This window comes from Panthera onca, chromosome E2 (genome assembly GCF_046562875.1).
Source record: "Panthera onca isolate mPanOnc1 chromosome E2, mPanOnc1 haplotype 2, whole genome shotgun sequence".
Lineage (NCBI taxonomy): Eukaryota > Metazoa > Chordata > Mammalia > Carnivora > Felidae > Panthera > Panthera onca.
Genome location: NC_138353.1, coordinates 47,697,836 through 47,718,613, shown reverse-complemented (window position 1 = coordinate 47,718,613; position 20,778 = coordinate 47,697,836). Strand labels below are relative to the sequence as shown.

Sequence of the window (20,778 nt, the reverse complement as noted above, 5' to 3'; positions counted from 1 at the left end):
TCACAGCAGAAAGAAACCTAATTCAACATGATAAACTAAAGGTAATGTCTTATCCTGGATAGCATCCTGGAACAGAAAAAGACATTAGGTAAAAGCTAAGGAAATCTGAATAAATGATAAACTTTAGCTAACTGTTCTAAAAAGTAAAAGCCAATTTTGGCGGGGGGAGGGCCTGGGTGGTTCAATCAGTTAAGCATCTGACTCTTGATTTCGGCTCAGGTCATGATCTCACAGTTCCTGGGTTCAAGCCCTGCATCAGGCTCTGTGCTGACAGTGAGGAGCCTGCCTGGGATTCTCTCTCTCCCTCTCTCTGCCCCTTCCTCTGCTTGCATGTTCTCTCTCTCAAAATAAATAAATAAATAAATAAATAAATAAATAAACAAACAAACATTAAAAAATAATAGAAAATAAAAAAATAAAATCTAATTTTACTAAGCAGCAAAAAACTGCTTATAAAGCTTTTGATACCTGCTAATCCCTCCTGGGAGCTGGAGAGGGTGGGGCACAGGAAACAAAGAAGCTTTTGTTCCCCACCTACAAATACTCCAGTTTCATGTTAGACCACATCACTGATAAGTCCACCACCATCCCAACACCCACTCAAATGAGAAAGCTGAGGTGGAGGAAAGCACCTCACTACCTACACTTAAAAGATAGAGTTTCTTCAAAATGGATGAAAGACCTAAAGGTAAGACAGGAAGCCATCAAAATCCTGGAGGAGAAAGCAGGCAAGAACTTCTTTGACCTCAGCCACAGCAACTTCTTACTCAACATGTCTCTGGAGGCAAGGGAAACAAAAGCAAAAATGAATTATTGGGACCTCATCAAGACAAAAAGCTTCTGCACAGTGAAAGAAACAATCAGCAAAACTAAAAGGCAACCAACGGAATGGGAGAAGATATTTGCAAACGACATATCAGATAAAAGGTTAGTATCCAAAATCTAGAAAGAACTTATCAAACTCAACACTCAAAAAACAAATAATCTAGTGAAGAAATGGGCAAAAAACATGAATAGACATTTTTCCAAGGAAGACATCCAGATGGCTAATAGACACATGAAAAAGTGCTCAACATCACTCATCATCAGGGAAACACAAATTAAAACCACAATAAGATACCACCTCACACCTGTCAGAATGGCTAACATTAACAAGTCAGGCAACAACAGATGTTGCCGAGGATGCGGAGAAAGATCTCTTATGCACTGCTGGTGGGAATGCAAACTGGTGCAGCCACTCTGGAAAACAGTATGGAGGTTCCTCAAAAAGTTAAAAATAGAACTACCCTACGACCCAGCAATTGCACTACTAAGTATTTATCCAAGGGGTACAGGTGTGCTGTTTCAAAGGGGTACATGCACCCCAATGTTTATAGCAAAGCTATCGACAACAGCCAAAGCATGGAGAAAGCCCAAATGTCTATCAACAGATGAATGGAAAAAGAAGATGTATATATATATATATATATATATATATATATATATATATATATACACACACACACACACACACACATACACACACACACACACACAATAGAGTATTACTCGACAATCAAAAAGAATGAAAATCTTGCCATTTGCAACTACGTGGATGGAACTAGAGGCTATTACGCTAAAAAAAATTAGTCAGAGAAAGACAAATATCATACGACTTCACTCATGTGGAATTTAAGATACAAAACAGATGAATATAAGGGAAGGGAAGCAAAAATAATATAAAAACAGGGAGAGGGACAAAACATGAGACTCTTAAATACAGAGAACAAACTAAGGGTTGCTGGAGGGGTGTGGGAGAGGGCATGAGCTAAATGGGCAAGGGGCATTAAGGAAGACACTTGTCGGGATAAGCAATGGGTGTTATGCATAGGGGATGAATCACTGGAATCCACTCCCCAAAACATTATTGCACTGTATGCTAACTAACTTGGATGTAAATTAAAAATAAATAAATAAACAAAAAAATAGTTTTTGGTACTAATGTTCAAATGGCAAAAAGGAGCACATATGAGAAAGCAATGTAACAACAGTAAAGTTGGCCTAAGGAAAGCATTTTTTTTTTTTTTTTTGGTCAATGCTACATCGGAGTTGCAAAGAAACTATGATCATATACCTCAAACATCTGTGCTTTTGGAGTTCATCCAACAAATGTACATTTAGCACCTAGACAAGCAAAGTACTGTAGATGCCAGGGATATGATGAATGTGCCATAGTTCCTGCCCATAAGAAGCTCACAGTCTACTCTAGAGATAGGATCACAAATAATTACAGTACACTGTTAGAGCACGGATATTATATTAAAAAGAGAAAAAAAAATATTTTGGGAGTGCTGAGGAGGAAACAATGAATTCTCTCTGGATAGGTGGTCAGGAAGGGCAACACCAGGGAGACAGCTTTGAACTGGGCCATCAAGGATAAGCTGTCTCCTGTCATGCAGAGAGGGAGTATTCAGCATTTGCAACGACATGGTGACAGCCACGCTTGGGGATTAAACATGATATTCTAGGGGAAGCACTTGTATACATGCCGTGGTGACATGGCATGCTTGGGGAAATGGCAGCTAGAGCTTTGGGTATGAATTTAGGTCAATCCAGGAGGAGACAGACTCAAGTTAGGGAGACCAGGTAGGAAGCCACTGTAATGATTGAGACTGGAGAGGATGATACTCTAGAAAATCAGGAGGAAATACTAAAAATTCCTCAACTCTCCTGTCTTCTCATGCCTCCAACACAGTCAAGCAAAAGAACCTTGAGTCCCCAAGGACTTTTGCTCTTGGCAATGCAGTAAGGCCTAGCATCTGTTTCTCGAGCAGCCAGTGGCTAGAGTTTGCCAGCGTCCGAGCGTCCTCTCATTGGAGGACCCTGGGGCACAGGCCCTCACCTGTTTCAGAGTCCACTGCGGGATTCCATGTGCACCTCCACCATCTGCTAAGTAAGTCTCCCTTCTCCCCAGTACAAGCCGTCTCCGCTCTGGCTGTTAGAAGGGGGCCATGCTCGCGGCCTGCTGGGCGCACTTTGGCAGAGCTGCAAACACTGCAGAGATTAGCGAAGATGTGGTCAAGGCAGTGGAGATGCTGGCTCCTTCTTCATTTGAAAGTGAGTGAAGACAAACTATGGCAGATACTTTTCCCAAAAGCCAGTTGACCTCACGAATCCTCAGGGGTTTGGTCGCATATTCATTTTTTATTCGTTGCTTTTGTCAATTGATACAGCTCAAAGAACTCAAGTTCCGCGACCAGGAGCAATAGTTCCTGCCGGACTACCGCCCTGTGGCTTCGCTGCCCTGGTTGGTGCTGAGGAGAGGCACGTGGTGGGTTGGTAAAGGGCATGGACTCCATAGCACACAGATATGGCTTTGAATCCTGGCTCCGTCACATACTATAATAAGATTTTAGTCAGTTACCTTACCTCTCCGTATCTGTTTCCCCTTTTGTAAAAATGGGCACAGCAGTACTCACTACAAAGGGCTGCTGTGAGGATCAAACATTATATTCTAGGGGGAGCACTTGTATACAGCCTGGAACACGGTCATCGCACTTGGCTGGTAGACACCTTTTGCAGGACCAGCCTGCACCAGGTCCACCCTGTGCCTCTGGGTATGTTACACCAAAGAAGCACACACACTAAGTGCCTGCTGCTGGTATGGCTGGAGGCTTGCGGCAGTGGTACACAAGGATCAGAGGATGGAACTCAACTGCCAAGGTTGTGAATCCCAACTACTTCACTACCTAGTTCTGTGGGATCCAGCAATAACATATCCTCTCTGTGCTCACTTCCCTCGTGTGCAAAACGAGAGTAATAATAAGTACCGCCTCATCAAGTTACAGTGAATAAATGAGATTCATCCAGTACTGCATGCAGTTGAGAGTTTATTCATCCTCATTGCTATTCGGTAGTACAACGTGTGAATATTCTATGATTTACTGATCCATTCTACTCTTCTAAATTTATTTACTTATTTTGTGACAGAGACAGCATGAGTGGGGGTGGGAGGGGGCAGAGAGAGAGAGAGAGAGAGAGAATCCCAAGGTCGATATGGGGCTCAAACTCACGAACCGTGAGATCATGATCGGAGCAGAAACCAAGAGTGGAGCTCCTAACCGATTGAGGGGATCCTTGGGACACTAACTTTGGAAAGTTCTGCCTAAACAGTTACAAGTTGGTTCCCCCAAGCTCGACTGAGTCAAGAGCCCTCACCACACCTCAGGTTCATCCCAGGCTGGTTGTTCCTTCTGCCCCTTCTCGTGGCTTCTGTATTCAGGCTTTTCCGATTTCATCCCTGCTTGATGCACACACAGAGCTCAGTTCCTCCATGGGTTTCCACAAAACATTCACCTCGCACTATGTATTTAATGAATTAAGCAGCTCTCCCCAAAACTTAAGGGGTCCCCCTGAACAGCCTTAAACCATCTCTTTGCCTGCTTAGCATCCCTCTTTCTTTCTCTTCCCTGCAGCTTCTATTGTGGCCAGCAGTTTCATTTTCTTGTCTTTTCTAGACTATTTCTGTCTCTTAAGCTCCTTAGGGGTAGGGGTCCCACATTTTATTCCACAGGGGATATACCAAGAAATTTCTTGACAAAGGTGGGTCTCATCACGAGAAAATCTTAGCCTAGCTACATAGAGAATAAAATTGTATCTATTACATTACATAATAAATATTTTATACAAACATGGATGAAAATTTTTGACCTGGTTTGGGAAGTATTAAGCTATCTGTCTTCTTTCTGTCTCTTTCCCAAGATCTTATAAGATGCAGGTCAACCCCCAATTACACATTTTTGTTGTTCTTTTCTCCTACAGTTTAGCAAGAAGGGCTAAACTAACTGCCTTCTTGTTTTAGGGACATAATGGAATTTTCCTCAAAGGCACATGGCTTGATGCATTAACAAACCCCTCAAGAAACTGGCTTTGCAAGGGGAATTTTGTCTGCATCTTAAAAGTCAAGTGATGCATTTTTCCTAATGGGAAGCATTAAAGATTCAAGTCTGATTTGGACCAGACACCATAATAATGAGAAAGTCGTCAAAGCCATTTATCACAAAAGAGCTAGAGGGAGGTCAGGTCAGCTGGATGAGACTCTGGGTGACCTGGAGCCTCTCAGTGAGGATCTTTTCTGTTCCTCTTGGAATGGGCACATCTGAGCAAAGGTGAGAACCTGTTTGGGGTGGAGGTCAGAAGTCGCACCTGGCTTTCAGTTCTTATTCAGCATGTCCAGACTCAGAGACAGTCAGGGAGTTTATTTATAGGGAAGTTAACATGGAGAAGAGACAGGTGTGGGGAAGAGCATACATGGGAGACAGAAGGTAGGCCAAGAGAGTATAAACTGTTTTGAAGCTTCTAGAAATCTGTGGTCCCACTTGAAAAGTTATTCTTTGGTTGCCAGAGAATAATAATAATGATATGGCTAACATTTATTGCATACTTTCTATATACCAGACACAGTGTTTAATGTATACATGATAAGGTATTCAACTTTATTAGGTCACCAGAGAAATACAAATTCAAACTACAATGTGATAATGCTACAAGCCCATTAGAATGACCAAAACGAAAACATCAAAAACACCAAGAGTTGGTGAGGATATGGAGCAACTGCTAGTAGGGATTTAACTCGGAACAACCACTTTGGGAAACTGGTTGGTGGTGCCTGCTCAAGCTGATATCCCCTGAGAAATTCTACTTGACCCAGAAATTGCATCCATAGTTTCACCAAAAGATGACGTATGAGAAATTTCAAAGCAGTACTACTTGTAAAAGCCCCAAACTGGAAACAACTGAAATCTCCACCAAGAGGACAATGGATATGGGCACCTGGGTGGCTCAGTAGGCTAGGAGCAAATAAAAATGCTTCCTGACAAATTAAATCCCCCTTCTGATCAATAACTTAAGTTTTTTACCACAGTTTACTTAAGAGCTTGCTTTCCTTTGTGCATTAAGGAAGATCCACAGCTTTGCCTCAGCTCCTGTTTAAGCCCTTGAAATCAGCTGCCTTTCCACTCGAAGATATTCATTTTGCACCTGTACTTCTGGGAGGGAGAGAAAAAGCAGCAGTGCAAGAGGCTCACTTCTGGGACTCCACTTGTCCCCGTTTTCCTTCTCCTTACCAATGCGCACGCTAGAAGGAAGCACTGATCTCAGGAGGACTTGAGGGCTTGCAAAATTTGGGCCCACTGATCTCTCAGCTAAGATTAAATTGATTATCTTTTCAATAAATTTAACTCAGCCTTTCTATTTTTCTTAATCTTAAAAACCAGTAGAAACAAATATATTATGAATGTCCTCTCGTCTCCAAACATTCACTCGGTCCATGGTCTCTTAAATTAGAGTGCAAGTTCCAAGCATCAGATCAGAATCACCTTTCATGCTAGTAGGATTAAAATAACACAGTGTAGGGACACCTGAGTGGCTCAGTCAGTTGAGCATCAGACTTCAGCTCAGGTCATGATCTCGTGGTTTGTGAGTTCGAGCCCTGCGTTGGGCTCTGTGCTGACCGCTCAGGGCCTGGAGCCTGCTTCGGATTCTGTGTCTCCCTCTTTCTCTGCTCCTCTTCCACTCACACTCTGTCTCTCTCTCAACAATAAATAAAGATTAAAAAAAAATTTTTTTTTAATTAGAATAACGCAGTATAATCCAGGTTTGTTTAGAACAAGATGAGACTGGATTTTAATTTGAAACCTGGTTGGAAAGTCACACAAAGGCCTTGGTAATAGCCCCTGCGAATGAGGGTGTGAAAGAAGAATCAAGGATCCGGGCCTGAAAAAGTAAAAGGGTGCAGTAGTTACAACTGAGACGGTGGAGGCTGCAGGGAGAGCAGGCTTTGGAAGAAATAGCCAGAGTTAGGAATAGGGTATGTTAAGGAGAGAGTTCTACAATGAAATAAAGTTTGGGAGTCACTGACACACAGATGATATTTGAAACTGTGACCAAATGAGATTACTAAGGGAGTAATGGCAGGGAGAGAAACGTCTTGTATGTCCGTGGGTGTGCCACATTAACATGAAGTTGGCTGGCCATTAATCTCCCCACACTCCCTCTCCCCAACCTAGGCTCAGTCAATCCATCACAGTGGAAGTTTCGGTGCTACCCCATGAAAAGCTAAAGCTGTGTAGGACAAAGTGCAGGAATTTCAGGCTCCTAGATAAGAGGGACTTGGGCTCAGCTCAGTCACTTCCAAGTGTATTACCTTGGGCAAATCTCTTAATCTCAATGAACCCTCATTTTTTCATCTGTGAATTGGAGATCATTACTTCCCTCTAGCGTATCTGTGTTAAATAAGTAGAATAAAAATACTTTGTAAAATACTTTATCCTTTACAAATCATTATCATTCATCTCATTATAATCTCTGATAGTTGAGGGGAGAAAATGCTATGCTTCTCTTAGTGATTAGATATAAAATTTAGGAGAATATCTATCAATGTTTAAAATGCACATATCCTGGGGCGCCTGGGTGGCGCAGTCGGTCAAGCGTCCGACTTCAGCCAGGTCACGATCTCGCGGTCCGTGAGTTCGAGCCCCGCGTCAGGCTCTGGGCTGATGGCTCGGAGCCTGGAGCCTGTTTCCGATTCTGTGTCTCCCTCTCTCTCTGCCCCTCCCCCGTTCATGCTCTGTCTCTCTCTGTCCCAAAAATAAAAAAAAAAAAAAAAAAAAACAAAAAAAAACGTTGAAATAAAATGTACATATCCTTTGATGAAGCAATTCCAATCATCCTACAAATACAGTTGCAGACGCATAAAGATAAATGTGTTAGGCACTGTTAAAAATGAGAAATCTGAAAAAATATGGATCAGTAAAGAAATCATGGTACATTTATACTTTGGAATGCCAGTTGTTAAATATAATGAGAAATTTTATGCGTGTTGATATGAAAACATGCCCATGATATGGATGTAAAATAATAAATTGCAAATAATATATAGAGTATGATCCAATTTCTGTTTTCAATTTCTGTATGTTCATATTGCACATTTTGATATGCACATAGCATAAAGACTAGAACTACTGACAGTGGTCAGTGTGTGTGGCTGAGGGGTTCATGTCCCCCTGAGGAATATGACTGATGTTGGAGAGAATGGTATGCACTTGCTCCTTTTTACACCTTGAAATTCTTTGAAGTTTTATAACAAACAAAAGGTATTTTAAAGACATACCCCAAACTAATCCCTGTGCTCCAAGATTCTTAAGAAGGTGGGCGCCCTAGGAACAGAGAGCACACACCCAAGTTCGGAAAGAATGTCTCTATCCAGTTCCTGGTTATATTTCAATTTTATAAGCCACAGCTTTCTTTCCTCCAGTCCATGTGGTAACATGGAGACAGTTCACTCTCGAGGGGCCCCAAAGGAGGGCCATTTGGGGAAGGAAAAAGGAAATGCAAATGTATTCTGAAAACAGATGGTATCTGGAAGAGAAAGTGTGTTTGGCAGCAAGAAGGAAAATCACGGGAAGAGGAGAGAAAAGCAGTAAAAGAGAAACAGCCAAAGAAGGTGGTAATTAAGTGTGAAGCTGGTGACTTCCAAGGGACTTTTCAGTTTTGGCAAGAGTCAGGCCTCTGGACAATTCTGCTGAAGTGTGTAGACATTGTTTTACATTTCTTTTTTTTATTAAAACTATTCCATTAGAGCTATAGCTTGGAACCATGATATCCTGACACTGTTTGTTACCAAGATTCCAAGTATTTAAGTTCCTGAATAATTTACTTAATTTCATAGTTCCAGGCTAGCCCTCTCATTCATTTTGATATGTTTCCTGAAGTGGAAGATGAAGGGGAGAGTCACTGCTGATGGTGAGAAAGTTGTATACATGCCTCACCACCTCCTAATGCTTCTTCTCTGGGCTCTGGAGCCCTCCGTGGGTCACTGCCCGAGTAGGCAGGACAACGATGATGTTGCGAGATGCCTGTGACAATCAAGAGTCATGCCACTTCCCACTTCATTTATAGTATGAACCAAGATACAAGTGTCTGAAGTGTCCAATAACAAAGAGATTAACTGATGGATTATTTTGCACTAAATCACTTGCTGTTACAGCTGCTGAGGATGTCAAAGAGCACCTAGGAACTATGACCATTCCAGCAGGGAACAATTTCAGGGGTTAGAGACCAGCTATCCTACTCAATGAAGGGCAGAAGTCCTTATGTCTGTATCAATCTTCCTGTTATACCAGTGACAGTTCACAGACAAGATTACAAAGGACAGGCTTTATATTTGGTCTTAAATAACCTCTTAATTTGAGAAAAACTGAACCAAAACCAAGAATACGTTGTGATTTCTCAAATTATCATGTTCTATCTTTGGTTTAAGATGCATACAAACCACCAAAATGATGGTCAGGAAATAAGTCTTCTCCTCTAGACATACTCAAAACCTTTCTGGGTCTCATAAACAAAGCTTGTGATACAAATTTATTTTAACAGGGAACTTTTGGATTACATGAGCTCCAGACATTGTATATAAAAGGGCTGAGGTTCTAGATACTTAATTACCAAGTTATTTTATATGTGTGTGTATATGTACACGTATATATGTATGTATATATATATAGTACATGTATATGTGAGTATATACATATACATACACAGTACATGGAATAGGAAGTTATTTACATAGTCCTTTCTACCTATATTATTATCTCATTTAACCACCATAAAGGAAGAGAGTTCACCTGTGAGTATGTCAGTTGACTCAGACAAAGATCTTTTTCTAACATAATCACAATGTCTTTATCACACATAACAAAGTTAACAAGTCCTTTATATCATTTATATTCCCAGATCCTATAAAGTTTCCCCAATTGTCTCAAAATGTCTTTTTATAACTAGTTCATCTGAATCTAAATACAAACAAGGTCCACACATTGCATCACACACACACACACACACACACACACACACACACACACACACAGACTCCCCAGCTCTATCCACTAGTAGGGTGAAAGGCTGGGGGCAATGGTATCCAACAGCAATAACACCTGATTTTGGTTTCTAAGTATTACTCTCCACTAAAAGGAAGCAGGGGGAAATGGCTGATCCAAGGGTTAGAGCAAGGAAAGTATAAGATGTTCTCAGGACCTCTTGTGCTAGAAAGTAAGGAAGTAATCAAAGAATAACGGGTCAGGCACAAAGGTCAGATTGATGGGGCTCAAAATAAATAATGATAGTAACAGATTACAACCCATTAAATAAGATGAGAATCCATTGATTTGCTGATATAAATAAATAAATACAATAAATGTTGGATGAAGAACAGGATATTTACATATTTTCAAAGTACCTCCTCAAAAAATACTTAATGATTACAAAGGAAAAAGAGTAACTTCACAATGAAGAAGTCCAATAGACCCCACCTGAATAAACTAATCAAAATGAGCATCATCAGTAATGGGACAAATAAAAATCAGATACCACTTGACACAAAGGTACAAAAGGACTCTTGCTACAAAGGATGTTATTAATACAAGTGAGCATTTATGTTAATTTCTGAAATTTGATGACTGTAGTGTGGTTATCTAAGAGAGTGTCCTTATTTATGGAAAATGCAAAGTATTTCAGGTATTCGGTATTCAGGGATGAAGGGGCATCAGCTTGGTAACTTCCTCTCAAATGGCTGAAAAAAGTAATTCATTGTACTATACTTGACATTCTTGGTAAGTTTGAGATTATTTCAATAAGAAAAAATTATACAATTAACAAAATACCTTATCTATAGAGAGGATCATATGGTTCTTATCCTTTCTTTTATTAATGTGGTATATCACATTGATTTGTGAATACTGAACCACCCTTGTATTCAGTGACTGATGAATGGATAAAGAAGATGTGGGATATATACATGGTGGAATATTACTTAGCCATCAAAAAGAAAGAAATCTTTCCATTTGCAATGACATGGATGGAGCTAGAGTGTATTATGGTAAGTGAAATAAGTTAGTCTGAGAAAGACAAATACCAAATGATTTCACTCATGAGGAATTTAAGAAACAAATGAACATAGGGGAAAGAAGAAGGGGGGTGCAAACCATAAGAGATTATTAACTATAGAGAACAAACTGAGGGGAGGTGGGGTGGGGGATGAGCTAAATAGGTGATGGGCATCAAGTAGGCCACTTGTGATGAGCACAAATGTTATATGTAAGTGGTGAATCCCTAAACATTAAATTCTACTCCTAAAACTAACATTACATTATATGTTAACTGGAATCTAAAATAAAATTTTTTTAACATTTATTTATTTTTAAGAGAGAGAGAAACAGTGCAAGCAGAGGAGGGGCACAGATGGAGGGAGACACAGGATCGGAAACAGGCTCCAGGCTCTGAGCTGTCAGCACAGATCCCGATGCAGGGCTCAAACTCACGAACCATGAGATCATGACCTGAGCCGAAGTCAGAAGCTTAACCGACTAAGCCACCCAGGTGCCCCACTAGAATTTAAATAAAAACTTGAAACAAAGAAAAAACAAAAAACCACCTTCCCTCATCAGCTATCTTTTCCTGAACACAGTTCTTACAGGAAAGACAGAATACTTAATTATGTACCTTTATTAATTTTAATTAGCATAGACTCAGCTGTGGTTGAAAGGGCCTTATTATGAATGAGGATCAATGTTCCTGTCACCCCTATCACTTAGGAAATTCCAATTTTAGGAGCTCTGTGCCAGGTACAAGAGCAGATCAAATATATGTATTTATTATTATGTCACAATATCACAATGATATTGACAGATAAGTGACAGATCTGGGAGTCCACTTGTTTTATTCACAAGTGTTTATTTCTCTAATAGAAACATTTAAAAGTAATAAGCACTTCAATTTCTAGAAGCACCTTACCCTAAAGCTAGAGTTGTCAATGTAGTATCATTCACTCTAGTCTCCTAACATTCAAATTTTATTTTTTTCTGATGTAAGAAAGGCTAACCCCAAAACCACTCACCAATGCCAGAGGGAGCTCACACATCCATGCAACAAATTTTACTGAGTGCCTACTATGGGCCAAACACTGTTCTTGGCACTGATGGGAGAACAGTGAGCACTACAGCAATAAACTCCTGCTTTTGTGGAGTTTACTTTCAAGTGGGAAGAAACAAACCACAACAAAATAAATATGTAAACTACAGAGTACGAGAAAAACAAAGCAGGAAAGGTCAATACAGAGGGAGATACAATTTTAAAAAAACGGTTGCAGGGTGGACCCTACTGAGAGGATGACATTTGAGTAAACACTTGAAGAGAACAAGCCATGTGCTTTTCTGGAGGAAGAGATTTCAGGCAGCGGAAACAGCTTGTGTGAAAATCCTGAGGTACAAATGTGCTTTGAATGTTTATGAAATAGTAAGGGAGCCACTGTGGCTGGAGAGGAATAAGCAAAGCGAAGAGAGAAGAGAGAAAGGAGGTAATGTGAAGGTCAGAGGGGACAGAGCACCACTACAGGCCATTTTAAGGACTTGGGCTTTTACTCATTATGTGGGAAATCATCTGTGATTTTTTGGAAAGAGAAATGACTTTATCCAACTTGCATTTTAACAAGATTGCATCTCTCTGGCTGCTGTGTTGAGTACAGAATGAGGAGGAGCGAGCATAGAGACATGGAGAGACCAGTTAGGAAGCTACTGTAATAACCTAGACAGGAGATGATGGTGACGAAGACAAGGGTGATAGCAAGAAGGAAGGTAAAAAGTGGCCACATTATGGTAGCTTTAAAAGTAGAGCCACCAGGGGCACCTGGGTGGCTCAGTTAGTTAAACATCTGACTCTTGATTTGGGCTCTGGTCACGATCCCAGGGTTGTGGGATTGAGTCCCCTGTCAGGCTCCACATTGAGTGTAGAACTTGCTTAGGATTCTTTTCTCTTTTCTCTTCTCTTCTCTTCTCTTCTCTTCTCCTCTCCTCTCCTCTCCTCTCCTCTCCTCTCTTCTCTTCTCTCCCTCCCTTGCCCTGGCTTTCTCTCTCTCTCAAAAAAAACCAAAAACAAAAAAACAAAAAACAGGTAAAGCCACCAGGATTTGCCTGAAGAACTAGAAATAAGTGAGAAAGAGACAACACACCTGTGAAGTCAAAATCATCCTTAGGTTTTGACCTAAGCAACTAGAAGGTTGATCCATCAAATGTCATGATGAAGACTGAGAGAAGCAGGTTTGGTGGAAGTTGTTCAGAAGCTCAGTTTTGGACAAATTAGGTTTAAGATGTTTATAAAACATTCAAATGGAGAAGTCGAGTAGGTAATTGAACTTATGGTTCCGGAGTTTGGGAGAATGGTCTAGGCTGGAGACATATATTGGAGCATTGTGGTAGGCAGAACAATGTCTCCCCTCCCCAAAATGGCCATGACCTAATCTTCAGAACATATGAATATATTACCTTACCATGGCAAAAAAAAAAAAAAAAAAAAAAAAATCTTCACAGATGTGATTAAGAGTACAGACTTTGAGATGGGGGTGATTATCCTGGATTATATGATTGAGCCAAACTGACTCAGATGGGTCATTAAATGGTGAAACAGAGAGAGGTGATGAAAGAAAAAGATCAAAGAGATAAGATATTGATGGCTTTGAAGACAAAGGAAACCAGAAGCTAAGGAAAGTAGGCTTCTAGAAGCTGCAAAAGCAAAGAAATGGATTGTTCACTAGAGCCTCCAGAAAGGAAATTGGCCCTGGTATACATTATTTTAGCCCAGAGAGACTGTCAAACCTCTAGCCTAAAGAACTGTAATATAATAAGTCAGTGTTGTTTTAAGCCACTAAATTTGTGGTCTTTGTTATAGTAGCAATGGAAAATTAATGCAAGCATCATCAATACATAGATAGTGTTTACATTCATAAGGGTGGGAAATTAGTGACAGAAAAGAGAAGTCGTAGGACTGACCTTGAGCATATTTGAATATTAAGTCAGGGAAATGAGGAAGATCCAGCAGAGATGACTGAGAAGGAATGGACACAAGTGAGAAGAAAACAGAAGAAAGCAGTGTTCTAGAAGCCAAATGAGGAGTCTGTGTCACAGGCTGCTGAAGGGTCAACAAAGCAGAGGACAGAATAAGGAACCAAAAACAGGCAGCGTAGGGACAGCATGCATATTCAGGCCAGCTGATACACAAAGAAAGGACATACACAGAAGGAAAACAGTGGACCTTGGTCCTCACCACTCCAGCAGCAGAGATGGGAGAGACACCTGAATGAAAGCTCCCTCCCCACCCCGCGGAGTGCCAATATTTCCACACACAGGGATTCTAGAGTCTCTAGACAACTTGGCCCAACTAGAACCCTGGAAGGTTTCAAATCAGACCAGCACTCTTTCACCTTGGGGGGAGGGAAGGCGTGAAGGTCAACAGCAAGAGGAGGAGAGCAGAAATGAAAAGAACAGAAAGACTTTCAGCTTTCTCTTACAGATCTGCACTACTGTCTCTCCTTTTACCATACAATAGGGTCTGAAGCCCTCCAAGGCCCTAAATTGTTAAAAGGAATAAACCCTGGGGCGCCTGGGTGGCTCAGTCGGTTAAGTAGCCGACTTCGGCTCAGGTCATGATCTCACGGTCCGTGAGTTCAAGCCCCACGTCGGGCTCTGTGCTGACAGCTCAGAGCCTGGAGCCTGTTTCAGATTCTGTGTCTCCCTCTCTCTGACCCTCCCCCGTTCATGCTCTGTCTCTCTCTGTCTCAAAATTAAATAAACATTAAAAAATAAATTAAAAAAAAAAAGGAATAAACCCTAAACCAGGATAATTAACGTATTAGCTCAAGACCTGGAACTAGTTTTTTTCTTGAGGAAAAAAAAGAAAAAAAAAACATGACCTCATCAAAAAACAAACACAAAAGCAAAAACACCACACGACCTTCCAGGACCCTGACATTTCATGGCAGCCACAGCTTCAGAAGACCTTCTGTATTTTTCCTTCCTTCACCTCAAAACTCAATTGTCACGTGACCACCCATAATGGTGAAGTCACGCCTGCAGGATTCCTGAAGCCTGAGACAAATATAGCCTGTTTCACACTGCCTCACACTGACTTGTAATTATTTGTTCACCTGTTTATCTTTCCATTAGACTCAGAAGTCATCAAAAAGGTGAGGCTATGCCCTTTCATCACTGAAACCTACGAACAGTAATTCATTAAACTTCTCATTCACTGAACGAGTAATATGTGTCAGACATGGTACTGTTTTCAGGCATCTACTCTTCACAGATCCTGTGAGACGGGCATTATTTATTCCTCTTCCCAGATAAAAAGATTGAGATTCAGAAAGGTTAAGAAACTTAACAGTCATGTTAAGCTGAGTGTGGCAGGCCTGGCCAATGCCAAATTCTGGGCTAAATAATGGCCCCCGCAAATATGCCACATCCTAATTCCGGGAACCTGTGAATGTTACTGCGTATGGAAAATGGGACTTTATAGGTGTGATTAAATTACGGGTTTTGAGGTAGGGTGATTATACTGAATCACCCAGAATGGACTCAATGTAATCACAAGAATCCTTACAAGAGGGAGGCAGGAGATGATATTGAGTAGCAGCAGATGTGGCAACAGAAGCAGGAGTTGAAGTGATTTAAGAAAGGGACCATGAGCCAAGGAAAGCAGGCAGCCTTTAGAAGCTGGAAAAGGTAAAGACACATTCTCCCTTAGAGCCTCAAGAAGGAACACAGACCTGCCAATACCTTGATTTTAGATTTCCGAACTTCAGAAGGGAGAGACAATAAATGTGTGTTGCTTTAAACCACTAAGTTTGTGGTAATTTGTTAATGGTAGCAATAGGGAACTGACACGGTGCTCTTTGCCTCTAATCTCCTATGGCCTTTACATCCCCAGGACCTGAAGTAGTCCATGGATATTTGCTAATTACTGAAGGAGGAAGAGTGTCTCTTCCAGGGTGTCTCTTATCTGGCCCAATCTGAACTGACAGGGAGAGTCTAGCCTTCCTCAGGGAGAGGGAGGTTCGCCCAGGTACATCTGTGGTGGTATGTGTTTTCCTAATTGGTAAGTTGAATGGATGTGCTAGTAATAATCTGAAGCTCGTTCTATGTCAGTCAGTATCCTTGGAAGACATGACAAAATGCAATTCCAATTTACAGCTGTGATTTAGAGCCACGGGGGTGCTGGAGGGAGGTAGGAAGAGAAGGGGAATTGGCTATTTTTAGGCCACCAATTTAGGCTCTTTTTTCCATTTCCTATAATAGTGCATTAAATATCACAAATGATGCTGTGGAAATTATACGCAGCAAAAAGATGAGCTGAGATCACATTTTATAATCTAATTCCCTAAATTATTTCATGACAAATTGGAGCAAATGCACCAACTCTACCTTCCTCTTTCTCTGAGACCCTCATGGCCCATTCTTTAAAAAAGGAAGATGATATCAATAAGGAAACAGTTTTCCAAATTAATAAATTCAGTACACCTCATAGCTTAGCTGCTCAAGAAATAAAGAGCTGGAAATCTGAACACTGCTTAGATTTTGCAGATGGCTCGCCATGCCATGAAGAGTTACTTCCCCCTTCTGCATCCCAGTTTCTCCAGCAGGTTAAAATCCCACACTTTGAGGGCGCCTGGGTGGCTCAATCAGTTAAAGCAACTGGATCTTGATTTCGGCTCAGGTCACGATCTCATGGTTCGTGAGGTTGAGCCCTACGTCGGGCTCAGCACAGGCATGGAGCGTGCTTGGGATTCTCTCTCCCTCTCTCTGTCCTTCCCCAGCTCATGCTCACTCACAGACTCTCTCCCTCCCTCACAAAATAAAGAAATAAACATTTTAAAATACAAAATATAAATCCTACTCTTTGAAAGTAAAAACTTCAAAACAGCTTTTGATCTTTTAAGAACAGGCGCTGCGTAAGCATAAAGATGGTTACAATTTGGGGCACCTGGGTGGCTCAGTCGGTTAAGTGTCTGACTTCAGCTCAGGTCCTGATCTCACGGTTCCTGAGTTCAAGCCCCGCTTCAGGCTCTGTGCTGACGGCTGGGAGCCTGAAGCCTGCTTCGGATTCTGTGTCTCCCTCTCTCTCTGCCCCTCCCCCCCTTCATGCTCTGTCTCTGTCTCTCTCCCTCTCTCTCTCTCTCAAATAAATAAAACATTAAATATATATATATAGATGGTTACAATGCCAGCTAAAAGCAAGCATTTAGAACTGAATCTCAAATTCACATATGCTTGTATCCCATAATCTACCTGTAGTTGAGGTAGAAGGTGAAATAAATTGAGTAGACCTAAGGTAAAATCAGTCACTGCCCTCGGTCTAGACCTTATGATTACACTGGCAATCCCCACATTCCCAGTTTGCCTGGTTTTGCAGCCAAAGTTCCCAGGGGTTCTGAATAGCTTTGGAATCTGAATAAATCACACACTAGGGGGCCATTGAGACCACCAGAAACTCAATTTATTTGCAACCTGAGACAGGATTTTATTGCTTCTCAGATTAACAGTTAAAAATGTTTTGCTTTTCTGTCTCAGGGGTGTTAGTTTGATGTATGAAGCAGGCAGATTATTAAATCTTCGGTGCTTCCAAAGATGTAAATTAAACCACAGCACCTCCTTAGCCACCTTCCCTGGATGAGCTGGAGATTTATTATTAACTTGTCACTCTTACATGCTCATCAAAACAAGCAGCACCATGATTAATTACACCTATTTCTTTAAGGATACCTGTCGTTTCAACTTCTTCTGGACAGGATATGACAAAGTCTTCTGATTTCCTTGCAGAGCTAAGCAGGAGGATTTTTAGAGGGGAGAAGAGAATCACCATCCTCTCCTCATCATTTCCATGAATATATTTGAAAGAAATGTGGCAGGTATGTAACCGAATATTGTTCTTTTAGTTTTAAATGAAATTGCCCTTGTACCTTTTTAAAATTTTGATTATGGAAATTGATAAAAATAAGAAAAGACGCGATAATAAAATAATTACTCCCCACATACACATCATCTAACTTCAGTAATTACCATTTTCTCATTTTTGTCTTTAACACATTTCTTTCCCCTTAACCCTTTTTTTTTATTTTAAATATTTTAAAATAAACTCCCAGTCATACCATTTTACCTTGAAATACATTAGAATTTATCTCTAACAAACAAGATTTTTAAAAATATATCTGTAATATCATTATACTACTTAACAAAATCACAATAATTCTTTAATACTTCTTCTTTTTTAAATGTTTACTTATTTTTGAGAGAGAGAGAGAGAGAAGAGCATGAGTGGGGAGGGGCAGAAAGAGAGGGAGACAACAGAATCAAGAGCAGGCTCGAGGCTCTGGCCTGAAAGCCCAGAGCTCGACGCAGGGTTGGAACCCATGAACTGTGAGATCATGCCCTGAGCCAAAGTCAGATGCTTAGCCAACTGAGCCATCTAGGTGCCCCATAAGTCCTTAACACTTCTTTTTTTTTTATGTTTATTTTATTATTTTTGAGAGAGAGAGACAGACAGAGCATGAGCGGGGGAGAGGCAGAGAGTAAGAGGCAGGCACAAAGTCCAGAGCAGACTCTAGGCTCTGAGCTGTTAGCACAGAGCCCGACACCGGGCTTGAACTCGTGAACCGCAAGATCATGACCTGAGCCAAAGTCAGACACTTAACCGACTGAGCCACCTAGGCACCCCCTTAACACTTCTAATATATAGCCCATGTTCTAACGTTCCTGATTGCCTACCAAAAATCCTTCTGGTGTAAACAAGATCCAAAGTCTACACGTTGGATTTGGTTGATGTGTCTTTCACTAACACCTTTTCTCCCATATCCTTTAGAATATCACCAAAATGATCAATATTTTTTCTCCAGGATAAACAAATCCATCCAAACTTAACATAAGCTCCTGGTGAAAGCTCATTCATGTAATATTTTTGAGGACAGGATGATCATTTATCATTCAAACGAAGAAACTCTGGAGTGAAAGGGAGATGCTGTTTATACCAGTGTAAACCAGGACAAAAAGTCACCCTGCCAGTAGTGATATCAGGAATAAAACAGGAAGATCTGATTTCTAGTTTCTAGATGGGTATAGAGAGCTGGAAAAGAGGTAGAAAGAGTATCCCTCCCATCCTGATAATTAAAAAAAAAGTTGGCAAACTGTAAGTGAACAACTTCTCCTGCATCCATCAGAGTTGAAGTTGAGGAAATGCCAACTAGTTCCACATCTGAGTTGAGACAAGTGTCTACAGGGAGACAGAATACAAGCACTTGTTTACTTGGGGCAGTTGAACACTGGGAGGAAGAATTCACCTAGAATTGTTAACAAAATAGTGGAGGCTAAGAATTGGCTGGTGGCACAGTATGGAGCCCTGAAGGCTACAGATAAAGGGGAGTTAACACCACTTGCAGGCTTCTCTCTCTATGAACGCCAACGTACTCACAAAAAACAATGGCAAGAGTCTGAGAAAGCATCCCTCAGGCTTCAGGGTCAGGCTTCAGGGTGAGGAATAGCAGCTGCTGCAGGAAGGCCATGGAGCCCAGCCCGGATCCTTCTTCTCTCTCTCCCCTATGACAACAAAAACAAACACAAACAAACAAACAAACAAACAATCGCTGGTGATGTGGTGTAAAAAACAAAACAAACAAACAAAAAACGAGAAATAACTTCTTAATGCCAAGAGACGAAACAATCAACAGAACCAAACTCATATATAACACAGATGTCAGAGCTATCAACATTTAATTTAAAATAACTTTGGGGGCCCCTGGCTGGCTCAGTCTGTGGAGCCTGTGACTCTTGATTTCAGAGTTGTGAGTTTGAGCCATACGTTGGTTATAGAGACTACTTAAAAACAAAACCTTAAAAAAAATTTTTTTTAATAAAACAACTATGAAAAATATGTCAAAGCCTCCAATGGAAAAAATAGAGAACATTCGTTGTCAGATGAGTAATTTTAGCAGAGAGATGCTTACTGTAAGAAAAAATCAAATGAAAATGCTGGAAATGAAAAACATAGTATTAGAGACCAAGATGGTCACTGACAGGTTCATCAGTAGAAGAATTCGTGAAATATTCAGACTGAAAGAGAGAAATGAGTAAAAAATAAAAAGAGAATATAGCATCCAGGAAATATAGGACAACATCAAATGATCTAATGGATATACAATTAGAATTCCAGAAGGAAAAAAAGACAGGGAATTGGGTAGAATAAATACTTGAAGGGATAACGGCTAAGAATTTTCAAAATTAATGACATTTATCAAACTACAGATCAAACCACCTACCAAGATAAATATCTGAGCCAGAGACAGACATATCATATCCAACTTCTAAAAACAAAAAAACAAAGAGAAAATCTTGAAGGCAGGCAAAGGGGAAAACTTTTTAAAGAGAAATAAATACAAGAATTATAACAGCCATCTTGTTAGAAGCCAGGGAAGCTAGAAGACAGTAGAGTGACATTTTTAAAGGGCTGAATGACAGAGTAACATCATCAAGATGGAGGAGTAGGAGCCTCCATTCCCCACCCCACCCCCCCAAAAAACAATTAGACACCTATCTGTGAACAAAAAATAACTCTGGGAGAGTTTAAAAGTCCACTTAAGAGCTTCAGCAACACAATAGAGCAAAAGACCTGAGAATAACCATACAAAAAGGGTAGGAAGAAGTTTCATTCTGCCTGCATCACCCCATCGCCCCAGGCTGGCATTGTTCCGTGCCAAGAGGGCTCAAGAGAATTCCCCTCACCGGTAAAAGGAAGGAAGGGTGAGCTACGAGCTTCCCCAGCCTTTGGGAACACTGCACAAAGAACCCACTTCAGTTGCACCCTGCCCAGAGACCAGCAAAGCTAAGACATCTAGAAATGGCTAGGAACAGAGAACAAGGGCAGGGGCTACGA

The 20,778-nt window shown here is 40.8% G+C and overlaps 1 protein-coding gene across 4 annotated transcripts in view; it reads right to left on the bottom strand.

Moving 5' to 3' along the window:
• Window positions 1-19,536, bottom strand: part of HYDIN (HYDIN axonemal central pair apparatus protein) — a 415,179-nt gene extending 395,643 nt beyond the window's left edge. For 2 of the 4 annotated variants that reach the window (XM_078438955.1, XM_078438961.1), the window contains exon 1: window positions 19,321-19,497. The gene's annotated coding sequence lies outside the window, so the exon portion shown is untranslated. Of the gene's footprint in view, window positions 1-19,320 lie in introns of all 4 variants that reach the window. The other 2 variants (XR_013552530.1, XM_078438962.1) reach the window with 2 other exon arrangements.
• Between the last annotated feature and the right edge of the window lie 1,242 nt (window positions 19,537-20,778).